Raw genomic sequence first — 12,630 nt, forward strand, 5'->3', positions numbered from 1 at the left:
CAGGGTTCCGGGGGCTCAGCGGCGGTGGGCGCGGCGGAAGAACGTGAGTAGCTCGGTGCGCGTCCGGCGGTGACACTCGGTCCTGCTCGGGGGGCGACGGCAGGGGTGGAGGAGGGTGCGGGGGGCTGCTGTGTTCTCACTCGGACGCGGGCCCGGGGTTCAGCAGAGCGTCCTCCCGGCGGGCAATGCCGCGCCACTCTCTCTGCGGCAGGGCGAACCTGGTCGCCAACTCCCTTCCTCAGCTCAGGCCTGGGACGCGCCCGCGGGCGCCGCGCGGGAGGAGGGGGACCGGCGCCCGAGCGGGGGCACAGTGAAATGCGGCAGCCCCGGCCGGCGCGGGCGGGCCCTTTACCTCCTCCAGTGTGTGGCCAACTTCTGCATCCCCGCCCGCGCCCCCGCGCTTTCCGGGAAGCCCTGCCTGGGGTCCCTGGGTGGGCAGTGGGGCCTGGCTACCGGGGCCCGGCACCGCGGCTTCCCCAGCATGCACACGGAGGGTGCGGCGTGTCACGCCACGGTGCCGGCGGGACGAGGAGCGCAGGTGCCGGCCGGCGCTCACCGGCGAGTGCGCGTCCGGGTCCCCGCGGACACATCTGGGCGTGGGCTTTGTTCGGATGTGCTCACACCTGCGCCGATCGCTGGTACTCGGGGCCGAGGCCGCCTCCATTCTCGCCGCCCCGGGGGAGAGCTCGGGAATCGGGGGGAACGGGAGGGATGGTGAGGACAGCAAAGTGGGGTCTTCCCGGGGGTTTTGTTGGCCCTACAGGTGCGGGTCCCCGGGGTCCCGGCGCCCCGCCCAGCCTCCGGAGGCTGGGACTTGTTAGGACTGGCCCACCGGGGTTTGGGGCTGACCCAGAAGAGCCCCTGCCCTGCCCGGACTCCCAGGAGTGGGCTCTGGCAGCCGCTTGGCGCGGGGATGCTGTGTTGAGCCGGGAGTGATTGCCGGCTTTGGAGCATCCATCTCGCCGAGAGCGCCATCTGCGCCGTGCGCCGCCCCCGGCTCCCTACTGGCCGCGCGGGTGGGCGCCGCCGAGTGCTGGTCCCCGGTTGCTCGCCCGCTCGGCCATTCCCGGCCTCCAACTCCCGGCGCGCAGAGGGGACCCGGGGTGCCGCGGTCGAGTGGAGCCAGGGACTCGTCATCACTCCCGGAGCGGTGTGCCCTGGGCAGCAAGCGCTGCTGGAGGGATCCTCGGGCCCGGAGGCTGGTGATTAGGCCGTTTCTCTTCCCTCCCGATCGCCTCCCCTCTCCCTGGCTCCCAGCCCTCGGCCGCATCCTAGGTCCCCCGCACGCTCGGGGGCCGCCCCCTGCGCAGCTGCGGGCGCGGAGGGAGGGCGCCGAGCAGTGGGGTCTCCTTCCACCCCGCCCCTCTTCTGCCTTCCGCGGGGCTGTTTGTGCCAAGAGGGAAGCGTTCTTTTCCTTTTCGGTCCCACATGGTTAACGCGCAGAGGTGCGGGTCTGAGGGGCTGGGCCCTTCCTCGCCCGAGGCTCTGGCAAAGAGAGAGATGGAGGCAGGCGTCACGGGGCAGGAGGCTTCCGTTCTGCACCAGGAGCTCCCCCTGGGGCTGTCAGGAACGCGGTAGCTACTGAACACGGAGGCTGGGCTGCTCTGGTTGGGACTGCTTTAGGCTAACCGTGCCCTGTTATTAAATATCGTAATAATAGCCCGAGAGTAAAGGGGAGCTTCCGGAAGTACTGACAGGGGTTTAGAGCACTGGATACTTTCCACTTTAATGGTCATGATAGTCAACATTTTTTTGAGAGCTTCAGATGTACCAGCGCTGTGCATGGTACACGTTATCATCTTATTTAATTTCCACAACATATTATCCTATTCTTAAAATTAGCAGGTGAAGTCTTGAGAGGTCAGGTAACTTTCGCAAGCCCACATAGCTGGAAGTGGGGGAGCAAGGGTTAGTTTTTGCTCTTAGGTTTTCCATCCACGACTGTGAAAATGGGGCCTTTGGAGACATATCAGATTAGTTAAGGGCAAGCCTGAAACCACCAAGGGACATTGTAAACCATTCACTTCTGACCCTTGCAGACTTCACGGTAGCAGGCAATATCGTAACTCAGCAAATTGTATCGTGGAATAGCCTTTTGTTGCCCCGTATCACCCTCAAATTCTTTTACATGTCCTTTTATTCCTGGTAGCCTGTAAGTGTTAGCCCAGCCAGTTACAGTCACTGGACTGTTTTTAGTGACCAGACTCCCCTGTGATTACAGAGACTGAGAGGTTCCTGGCACATCACAATTTTTGAGAAAACTTTTTTTTGTTGTTTTGTTTTTTGTTAAGAAAAGGCCAACGTTTCCATTTGGCAAGCGCTTCTAGTAGGCTTCCAGCCCTGAATCTCCTTTGTAGACTATTTTGACTGCAGAAGATTTACTCCTCCAATTGGATATTGAATATGAATAGGACCCTAGTATAAAATCTTAGGAAAGCATTCCATATCCTGAATATGTGACTGTGTGGTGCATTTACAAAGATTCTCCATATTAACTGATAGAAACAAGAGTTTGAACTAAAGTGAAATCAGCTATTCCTGGGATGGCTTTTAGAATGATGGTAATTGACCAACTGCAAAAGTGAATTCATTGTGCATTCCTAATCCTTCTGACTCATGGTCTTCCTTCAGCCTGCTTTGTACTTCATTACAGGAAATTTACAAAACATTTCACATCGTCCAGGAATTTGAGAACTGTAAGAGAACACTGTATTGAAATGTTTCAGTTTCAAAATGAATACAATGGGGCTCGGAGAGGTCACCCAGCCTCTAGTGCAGGGTAGTGAGGCAGGCCAGTATCCCGACAGGACATCATTTTGTTACTGCAGCAGTGACGAATGAAAAGCAAGTCATCTTTGGCAGTGGTAGTTCCTGCAAGGCTGATGTGACAGGGACAAGGATAGCTGGGAATGTAAGTGCTTCAGAAGCGTGAGAAGGGACTGAGAATGTGTACACCTGGGCTGCAGAAAACTTCCTTAAGAATCATTTCAGGGGTACCCGGGTGCCTGGGTGGCTCAGTCAGGTGACCTTTGGTTTCTGCTCAGGGTCCTGAGATCAGGTCTGCTGCTCAGGGTGGAGTCTGCTTGAGATTCTCTCTCCCCCCTCTGCCCCTCCCCCTGCTTGCTCTCTCTCTCTCTCTCTCTCTCAAAAAAAAAAAATCATTTCAAATAATGTTCTCATATAGGTGGAGTTTTCCTTGTGTAAATGCTGAATATAAATAGAATATGCAGATATTGTTTTGTGTCTGTACAAAGGAGCTATTTAATGGAACCCCCCCAGGAAGCTTTTCTGGTACAGATATTAATTAATTCATTCATTCATTCATAAATACGTGCTACATGCCTGGCCTACTGTTCTAGGCATTGGAGATACAGCGCTGAGCAAAACAGAGTTCCAGCCTTCAGGAAGATTAATTCTAACTCTGTCATCTAGGGCGGCATACTTCTGCACACAGACTTTTTTTTCACATATCATAAATGTACAGCTTGATGAACTTGCTCAAACCCAGCACGCCCCTGTAACTAGTGCTCAAATCAAGGAGCAGAAAGTTCTGAACATCTGAGAAAGCCTTCTTGTGGCTCCTACCAGTCATTACCCCCTCCCTTAAGGGTAAGCACTGAGACACCCATGCTTTTTTTCCTGAGATTCTGGCCTGATTCTTTCCTGCTTTTCTCTGAGATTCGATTCAAAATCAGAAGGATTTTGTTTTAGTCAGCTTGAGATGCCATAACAAAATACTATAGACGGGCAGTCTTAATGAACAGAAATGTACTTTCTTCAAGTTCTGGAGTCTGGAGTTCTGAGATCAGGGTGTCAGGGGGTCAGGTCTAGAGAGGGCTGTCTTCCTGGCTTGCCGATGCCCATCTTGTCACTGTGCGCTCATACATGCTTTCCCTGCTGGGTGTGGACAGGGATCTCTCTCTTCCTCTTCTTAAAAGGCCACTGATCCCATTAGATTAGGACCCCATCCTTATTACCTCATTGAACCCTAATTACCACCTCCCCAAAGCCTCATCTCCAAATACAGTCACATTAGAGGTTAGGTCTTCGATGTATGAATTTCGGGCTCATGGTTCTATTCATACCAGCCCTGATTTGCTGCCCCTGGCGGCAGCCTTCANAGAGTCTCCCCCCCCCCCCCCATTTCTCAAGAACAGTTTCCATCTGAGAAGTACAGCAACCTAAAACAAACCTAACTGGACTATAGAGCTCCTGTAGTATTGCTCTCTAGGAAGTTTCTTGGGTTTGCTTCCAAGACTGCTTTAGGTCAGCCTTCCACTGCTGAGCTGACTGGTGAAGAAGAAGTGATCTGAAAATCATTAAAAATCACTCAATACATTTCGATGTATATTCCCTTTTATGTGTCATGCTGCCCCACCTGCAGGAGCGCTGCACCTTTCTGCCAGGTCAGGGCAGAGAACATCTAGGTATGCTAGGGCCAAGAATCCAGTGGCTTATTTTATTTAACCCTTCGTCCACCGAGACAAATGAGAAGCCACTTTAGATTAAAAAAGGTCTTTCTTGTCATCACGGCTGAAGTTTCTAAGTCTAGGAAAATGTGCCCAAACGAACTGACGCATGTTTCTTTTTCCTCTCAAAATGTGCAGGACAAGGCTCTATGATGAAAGTCTTGGGATGGCTCTGCCTCCAGTTGTAGCAACTATAAATTTTTCAATATCAGGTTGTCTTTATTTATTTTTAAGATTTTATTTATTTGACAGAGAGAGACACAGCGAGAGAGGGAACACAAGCAGAGGGAGAGGGAGAAGCAGACTCCCCGCTGAGCAGGGAGCCCGATGCGGGGCTCGATCCCAGGAACCTGGGATCATGACCTGAGCCAAAGGCAGATGCTTAATGACTGAGCCACCCAAGCACCCCTCAATATCAGGTTGTCTTTAAATGTGGGAGGAAATGTCATATTTATAGAAAATGTGATTTTTTGGGGCGCCTGGGTGGCACAGCGGTTGGGCTTCTGCCTTCGGCTCAGGGCGTGATCCCGGCGTTATGGGATCGAGCCCCACATCAGGCTCCTCTGCTGGAAGCCTGCCTCTTCCTCTCCCACTCCCCCTGCTTGTGTTCTGTTTCTCGCTGGCTGTCTCTATCTCTGTCGAATAAATAAATAAAATCTTTAAAAAAAAAAAAAGAAAATGTGATTTTTTGGGGGGTGCCTGGGTGGCTCAGTCCAGTTAAGCATCTGAGTTTGGCTCAGGTCATGATCCCGGGTTCCCAAGATCGAGCCCCGCATCGGTCTCCCTGCTCTCTGTGGAGCCTGATTCTCCCTCTCCCTTTGCTCCTCCCCCTGCTTGTGCTCTTGTCTCTCTCTCCAAATAAATAAATAAAATCTTTAAAAAAAAAAACAAAATGTGATGTTTTTGCTAAGTTACTTTTTTATTGTGATAACATATATATCAAAAAATTTATTGTTCTAACCATTTTTAACTATGTAGTTTAGTGGCATTAAACACTTCGAAATGTGATGCAACCATCACCACTGTCCAACTCCAGAACTTTCCTCATCTTCCCAAACTGAAACTCTATACCCATTAAACAATAACTCCCCATTCCTTCTCCTCCCAACCTCTGGCAACGATCATTCTCTTTTCTTCTCTATGAATTTGACCACCCTAAGTACCTCCTATGAGTGGAATCATACAGTATCTGCCCTTTTTGTGACTGGGTTATTTCACTTAGCATAATGTTTTCAAGGCTTGTCCGTGTGTCAGAATTTCCTTCCTTTTTTAAAGCTGTATAATATTCCATTGTAGATAATACCACTTTTTTTTTTTAATTCATTCATGTGTGGGGATGTCTCCATTTTTGGCTACTGTGAATAATGCTGCTGTGAACACGGGTGTGCAAATATCTTTTCAAGTTGTTGCTTTCAACTCTTTAGGGTATATACCCGGAAGTGGGATTTCTGGATTGTAAGGTAATTGTTGTAATTTTCAGAGGCACCCTCATTCTGTTTTCCACAGCAGATGCACCGTTTATGTTCCCCAGTGCCCAGGGTCCAATCCCTCCACATCTTCACCGACACTGATTTTATGCTTTCTTGACGATAGCCATCCTAATGGGTGTAAAGAGCGATCGCTGTTACCCTTTAAAGTCATAAATTAACATACTATGTATTATGAACAAGTAATTCACAAAATTTTCCAACTTACTGGTTTAATTTTTATTGACAAGGAGATGCATGGTTTTTAACAAGGGCTCATCGACCCCATACTTTGTGCAAAGGGTGATATAAATGCTACGGGGTATGTGTGTCATCGTGCAGGAGAAGCCAGCTCTGGTGACAGACATTTACGTTAGTTTTTCTACTGTCGAAAGAGAGCAGATACGTCTGTAGTGTGGTTGTGTGAAGTGATTTTGCTCTGAGGATAGATGAAATATTAGTATGATTGTATTTTACTGAAAAAAAGAACCTTCGCATTTGAACCCAGCTCAGGAGCGGATTTGCCGCAGATCTGGAAATAGCCAGGAATGTCCTGTTTAGGGATTTGCTGGAGTTGGAATCTGTAGGTCTATGCCGGGCGTTTCTCCCTACCATTGAATCTTCAAAGACGACGGTATAAACCCTCACTACCCAATTATAATTGCTTAGCTGAGCTAATAAAAAAGATGTGGTATCAACGTAATTGACCTATTTTACTGGCCTCCAAGATTAGAATTTCAAATTAGAAAAAGGTAGTTTTTAGAAGTCTGGTGGAGGGTTTCCCTCAAGTGACTAAAAAACTAGTGACTAGAAGAAATGACAGGGGTAAAGGGAACAAATCTACAAATACCAGAGCTTAACTGCTGCACAGACTGTCCAAATGGCTTATTTGTTTTAAGAGCAGGAATGACAAATAACTCTTGTCTTGTGCGGTCTCTGATTTGCTGCCATAGTGCCATGTATTAAAGCACCGTTTAACTCACACTGGAATGAAAATGGTACTTGCTATCAGACCAAAAGGATCCTTTCTAAAATTCTTTTTTTTAATTGACCTATAATCAGCATGCAATATTTTATTAGTTTCATGTGTACCATATAGTGATTTGACGTTTGTAGAATTCTTCTTAAATGATGCTAGGGCTGGAAAGAATAATTTGAATATATATATTCATGTGTATATTTAAATATTATATATGCATATATATGTATACTTACATATGTGTATATATGTATATTTAAATTTTATGATGCACATGGTCTATTGGTTCAAAACCCACTGTAGCCAGAAAAACATATTCCCAAGGCCATCTGAGGGAATCCTGTAGGAGGTCTTCTACTGTGTAATATGCAATGAATTCGATTTATCTTTCTCAAGTGGGCTGAGAGCATTCAAAAAATTCGGTATATGTATTCAGTGTGTAGTGATCTTTTCTCCAAATTTCAACTTTAAAGCAATTTCATGCCACTTTCAGATGACCTTGACATTTGAGTGGCATGGTTTACAGCACACATTTTTGACCAACACTACAAACTCACGTGAAGCACCATCAGCAGATTCTCTCCAAGGGAAGGGGAAAGGAAAAAGTCCTAACCTCCCGTTCGTTATGCCTCAAGGTAAACAGTGGACGGTGGAAAGAGTTCCATCCCAGAGTTTTCGTGGTCTCTGAGGAAGGATGGCTTGCAAGCGAGCGCTGCCTTCCAAAGCCTGTGCGGCCTTTCAGTCCCTCACCTCAATAGAGAGCTAAAAGGACAAAAGTGAACAAAGGAGGCCTGTTTTGCCTGCCCCACTTGCCGGGCTGTTGTCTTGGCCCTTTTCAGTGAAGGAGTGGGGGGGGGAGTTGGGTCAAAGTTGAAGAACAGTGAAAAGGAATTCAAGCTTCATGTCGAAATTTGAATTATAGCTTCAGTTTGAGTGCCGAGTAGATGAGTTTGAATTGAAATTTTTTGAAGCTGTGGAAGCTTCAGCGACAGATGGTGTTGGAACAACGTACGCAGGGCTGGATGGCGCATCCAAGAAGCAGAGTGCCCGGGCCAGGAGCTCGGTAAACATCTAGTTAACTGACAAAAGTTTGGAAACTGTAGGAAGTGCGGTTTGATGCTGTATGCCTCATTGAGACGTTGGACTGAGTGAGTTCAGGGGAGGCCCCTGTGTCTGGCATACACTCAGATGCACTTGTCCCCCCCTAATTGCATTGCAAATATTCTTCTCACCGTTCTGCTGCGGACCTCGCTAGTATCTACTGGAATAAATGAAGAAATGCCCAGGCCACTCCCCGTGGAAAGTCTCATCAGAGTGTTTTGGTATTGATCACAGATTGTTTGGATATATGTCAGGATAAGTCTGTCCTAAATATTGACTAACTGGGTTTTTTGGAGTTTTTTTTTCCCCATATGAGTCGATTCGTGAAGCGTGATTGTGGCATTCTGTGTCTAGTGGGGAGTCCACCTCTGTGATATTTGCCACTGAGGTTTTTCATGGCGCACAAGTTTCCCCCATTCAATTCGGTAGGCAGCATCTGATTTAAAACATTTCAGAAAGAGGAGTTGGCTGTGTGGAGAACCAGAATAATGAAACAGCTACCGGGAGGTCGCGGTTACTGAGATGTAAGTGAAATAAAAAATAATTTGGGATAATTTGAAACGCTTCCTGGTGTTCTATGAAACCATAATTGGAAGAATTTTGCTTTGGCACGTTTGACCATTTAAATAACTTGACGACATAATTTTTTGTTTTGATGTTGGTAGCATGAGGACCAAAAGCCGTTTTTATATACATTTAATAACTTCAAATATTTCTTTTAGAGGAATGACATTGACATGGCAACAATATAAAAAATATTTGATACTCAGAAATAATACTGTAATATAAACAAAGGCAAATTTACTTCAGAATTGATCTCATGAATCTATGTCACATGTTGTATTTTATGTAAATTGTGATACATACTTCATATGTCTCACAAATTTTAAGGTAACTTGCCTGTTGATAGTTGGAATAGGGTTTTTAAAACTCCATGGCCATATGTTTCTAGTAACAGTTACCTCGATGCCAAATTAGAGTGGAAGGTAAAATATATCAAGGGTTGATTGCTGTCCTAGGACCATGAGGGGACCCATTAAGCAGCAGGGAGCGAGCGAGGTCATGGTCGGATTCGCTTGCTAGGACTGGGGTTGGAAGAGCAAAGATCAGGGAGGGCGAGGGATGCAGACGGCAGGAAGGCTCAGGTGGGTAATGAGAATTGTGACATCCTAAAGAAGTGTCCTATGACACAAGGAGCAAGAGAGATTTTTACATAATGAGGTGAGAGTAAAGAATACCACTGTAAAAGTAATAACTTAAAATCTGAAAGGAAGAGAAGGGGACGAGGATAAAAATGTTTGTGGTGACTCCTTGGCCAATGGAGAATATAGTCTCCATGTCACAGCATCCAATATGAAATACTTTAAAGAGATTTCTTTGTGGTACTTCAGGTCATTGAAGTCACTTGACATCATGAAATAGAAATAACTTATAGATCCCTCTGCAAAAAATGGAATATGATAATACATATACACTGAAAACAAATTCAATGCCCTGAGAAGAATTTACTAACAGTGAAAGCTAATATTATTTCAATATCACTGTAGAATTCTTAGATCATCTCCTCGCTCTGGCAACTTTGTTCCTTTGTATACAGATGGCCCCAGCTTGGGAAGACAGGGTATATAAAAATGTGAACTTGCCAAACACATTTGGGATGATTACGCATGTTAAAGAGGATTCTTCCTTTGTGCAAGGTTTACATAATGAATGAGCTCCTGTAAGGTACCAAAGTTCCGTTCGGGAACAGCTTTTCAGGGATATCAGAGTCGACAGATTGTTCTGTCCATTGAAAGAGGACGGCATTATTGACACCAAGCGAAACCCAATCAAATAAGGCTAAATAAAAACCCGAAAAGTGGTAGACAGGTGGTAAATGAAGAGAGAAGTACCTCAATTGTATGAAAATACTTGATATTTGCTTCAGATAACATTGAGAGGCCAAGTCGCTCATGATAAGGAAAGCAGGTAATGAAATAGTCAGCCCGGTGATAAAGGCATTTTTGGCCTTGCTCACAGTAGAATTCGGCCGGCTTTCCCCAGGTTTCTAACTGTGGAAATCCACACTCATTCTGTTCCATTAGGAGCCTGAGCTGCCTTTCTGCTTGTGCGTGGTGGTATGTATGTGAGCGTGCCCGTGTTTGATGAATGAGTGAATGCAAGAATGAATGACCGAGTACGTGCCTATTGCAAAACATCGAGTGAATCTTTTGTTGGAGAAAATTGGGGAATTTGGTCCTCGCCGTCGTTTGAAGATACAGAGTCTAGACCATGGGAATGCAAACATCCGTACTTTCAGGCCCGGGTTTGGTATGATTGTCATTTGCCTCCTGGTTCTAAATTAGGCACTCGAGCAGGCAGGTGAAATCACTCAATCCAGAAGGGTACCATTTTGTAAATTGCGGCCGTGGAGCCCTAAATGACATGTCCGCGACCCCGAAGAGGTGCTCTGTAATTTTCTACCTTTGCTCGCGGCCGATGATTCCAGATTTGCACAGGCCTTTCGTTTCCCTTAAGGGTCTGAAGCCGGTGCTTGTCACTTCCCCCTGGAGGTCTCTGGGTGGCTGCACACGGATTGAGGTAAGCACTTTGTAAGATTGCTCCCCCCTCCAATCCGAATTTGAAGAAATCAGAAGTGAGGCACCCAGGACTGAAGGGCTGGTGGGTGACTCCGATCCGAAGCACTCAGAAGCCTTTCCTCTCCTTTCTGGTTGGCCCTAAATATTCCCAGATGTGGATGGAGTGACAGCGTGGTCTTTCCCAGCCAGTTAGCGGGTTCTGTAGTGGTTGGGGTCAAGGCAGTGGGGCCATGTGTGAGAGACACGGAGGAAAAAGTTGTGCATGAAATTTGTAATTAATGAAAATTAGGGAAGTGCCCGGCTACTCGGCATAGACCAAGAGCCTGAGGTCACAGTACAGTGTTGGAGACGTTGCTGGAGTACTTTCTCCTTTCGAAAAATGAAGATAAAACACAAGCTTTTTTCCTCATCCAACGCTACCTCACAAGAGGGTGTTACTGTGAAAAATCAAGATAAAAAAGAGAGTACTGAGGGACGCCTCGGGGCTCAGTTGGTTAAGCATTTGCCTTCGGCTCAGGTCATGATCTCAGGGTCCTGGGATGGAGCCCCACGTCGGGCTCCCTGCTTGTGGGGGGTCTGCTTCTTCCTCTTTCTCTGCCACTCCCCCTGCTTGTGCTCTCTCTCTTTCAGATAAATAAATACAATCTTAAGAAAAAAATGCAAGTACTGAGAAAGGATGGCCTCAGCCTATGTTCTTTAGGGAGAATGCAGCTGCCATGTTTTCACCATAATATTCTCTCAGATTTGCTTCAGAGATCTGTATGTATCATACATCCTTAGCAATAACTATGTCTGCCTGATTTTGAAGAAATAAAGGGGTCTCATACTGCAGTCTGAGAGATCAATACCCTTTTTAATGCTACATGGTGGGACTTTTCAAAAAACACACACTACTTTCTCAAGCGTCAACAAATAGTATACATGCAAAAGTCAGATTAAGCCAGTGTGATTAAAAAAAAGACGTAAATTTAGGAAATACTTTTTTCCCAGTTGTATTCAATATCATTAATAGTCTTTTGAGATCTAACTGTATTTTATTTCAAGCCATAGCCTATTCATAATTTTCAAGAGGACAGTCAGTAATGTTTTGTGTCAGCCATGACTAACTAGCAACCCCACAAGCCAATAAAGCATGAAACCATTTTAATATATTAAATGCATCCAGCTCACACACGGCATATGCTTTGAGGTTTGATACGGAGAAACACGTGCAACGAGGCTTGTGAGCGGGCTTGTGTATGTGTCACAGTTCGTATTTATTTTGTTCCTTTGTACCTCAGAGGAGAGCTGGGTATTTCGAGCTACACAGCTACTATGGAAAACAGTATGGCAGTTGCTGAAAACATTAAAAATAGAACTGCCATATGATCCAGCACCCCCCTTTTTTGGTCACGAAGATGTCATTTAGAGCTCTGCGGTGGCAGTTTTAAATAGGGTACCCTTCTGGATTGAATGATTTCGCCTGCCTGCCCGTGTGCCTAATTTAAAACCAGGAAGCAAAGGACAACCACACAGAATCCAGGTATGATGTTGTGAAAGCAGGATCTCAATGATGTTTGTGCACTCCCGTGTTCACTGCGGCGTTACTCACAGCAGCCAAGATGTGGAAACAACCTAAGCGTCCAGCAAGAGATGAGAGGATAAAGAAGATGTGGTATATATATACACCATGGAATATAATTCAGCCTCGATAAAGAGGAAATCTTGCCATTTGTGATTACATGGATGAGCCTGGAGGACGTGATGCTCCGTGAAATAAGCGAGACGGAGAAAGACAAACACTGCACGGAATCACTCACGTGTGGAATCTAAAACAAAGTCGGGCTCATAGAAACCGAGAGTAGAGAGGTGATTGCCAAGGGCTGGGGGTGGGGGAAATCGGGAGGGGTTGGTAAAAGGGTACACATTTTCAGCTATAAGGTAAATAATGTCCGCAATTTAATGTATAACATTGGTGACTATTATTGATAACACTGTATTGTATCATTAAAATGTGTGAAGATGATAGGATGTAAATATTCTCACCAAAAAAGAAA

At 46.2% G+C, this 12,630-nt stretch overlaps 1 protein-coding gene across 26 annotated transcripts in view; it reads left to right on the forward strand.

Moving 5' to 3' along the window:
• The window catches only part of NRCAM (neuronal cell adhesion molecule), a 272,829-nt gene continuing 260,199 nt past the window's right edge, over window positions 1-12,630 (forward strand). For all 26 annotated transcript variants that reach the window (XR_004627115.1, XM_034666192.1, XM_034666216.1 and 23 more), the window contains exon 1: window positions 1-43. The gene's annotated coding sequence lies outside the window, so the exon portion shown is untranslated. The remainder of the gene's footprint in view (window positions 44-12,630) is intronic.

The sequence above is a fragment of the Ailuropoda melanoleuca genome, chromosome 1 (assembly GCF_002007445.2).
Source record: "Ailuropoda melanoleuca isolate Jingjing chromosome 1, ASM200744v2, whole genome shotgun sequence".
Taxonomy (NCBI): domain Eukaryota; kingdom Metazoa; phylum Chordata; class Mammalia; order Carnivora; family Ursidae; genus Ailuropoda; species Ailuropoda melanoleuca.